The 996-nt window shown below is 32.5% G+C and overlaps 1 non-coding gene across 1 annotated transcript; it reads left to right on the forward strand.

The window, feature by feature from the left end:
• Positions 1 to 511: 511 nt before the first annotated feature.
• On the forward strand, positions 512 to 605 carry LOC145110560 (small nucleolar RNA snoR117). The gene has a single exon (XR_013709937.1). It is a non-coding gene; the product is annotated as a small nucleolar RNA snoR117 (small nucleolar RNA).
• The last annotated feature ends 391 nt before the right edge of the window (positions 606 to 996 follow it).

Consider the following 996-nt stretch of genomic DNA (forward strand, 5'->3'; position numbering starts at 1 on the left):
TTTCACATACAAACTAGTCCAAAAGAACTCGAAGTCAAAAAAGTTATGATTTGAACTAAAAGCCCAAAAAATACATACCAGAGGATTATTTTTACAATTTTATCTTCCAAAAGAACTCGAAGTCAAAAAAGTTATGATTTGAACTAAAAGCCCAAAAAATACATACCACATGATTATTTTTACAATTTTATCTAAAATTTAATGGATCGTTCAAGATTTTAAATTATATCAGCTACAAGTAAATATGCAATAAGCTGTAAATATTATTAAAAAGTATTTAAAAGGTACATCCAAAAAAAAAAACACGAAAGGGCGGTGTTGTAATTTTGGTGAGATAGGTATAATTAGGGTTTCTTTCTCTCTATAAAGATGCAAAAATCCCTTTTATCTCTAACACATCAACACACCAGAGACTCAGAGAACCGACGACTTCAACCTTCCTCGTGTCGATGGATATTTCTTTCTTCCTCTACTCCCTCTTTCTCTATTTATCTCGTATGTAAATATAAACTGCCGATGATGTATGATGTATTGTCCGTACCATCTGAAAGGGTTCTCTTTGAGATCCTCCTTTGATTAGTACCCACATCCACTTTCTGAGGCTTTCTTTTACTTTCGATTTTCATCGGTTTTTTGTTTGAAAAGTAGATTTAAGTTGTTTATAGTATTACTGTATACTGCTCAGGCAACAATTTAGAGTCTCTCATTCGCTTGATGATGGTGGATTGAGTGCTGTACGTTGCCGAAATGAAAGGGTACTGATATTCTGGCATTCTAAGATCTAATGTTCTTATCAATGCATTCTGATGTCCCTACAATCTTTCAAACAATTATAACTGTTTTCAGATGTTAATTATTTTGTCTTTTGGGGTAATGAACTCTACTATAAAGCCTGTTCAGTATCTGTGGAGAGGAGAACGTTGCTAAAATCTTAATAATTCGATGGAATTTTCAAAAATAATATGCCCTAATAAGCACAATTCAAGTTTGTAGGAA

This window comes from Lactuca virosa, chromosome 4, assembly GCF_052849685.1.
Source record: "Lactuca virosa cultivar CGN04683 chromosome 4, Lactuca_virosa_CGN04683_v6, whole genome shotgun sequence".
NCBI lineage: Eukaryota > Viridiplantae > Streptophyta > Magnoliopsida > Asterales > Asteraceae > Lactuca > Lactuca virosa.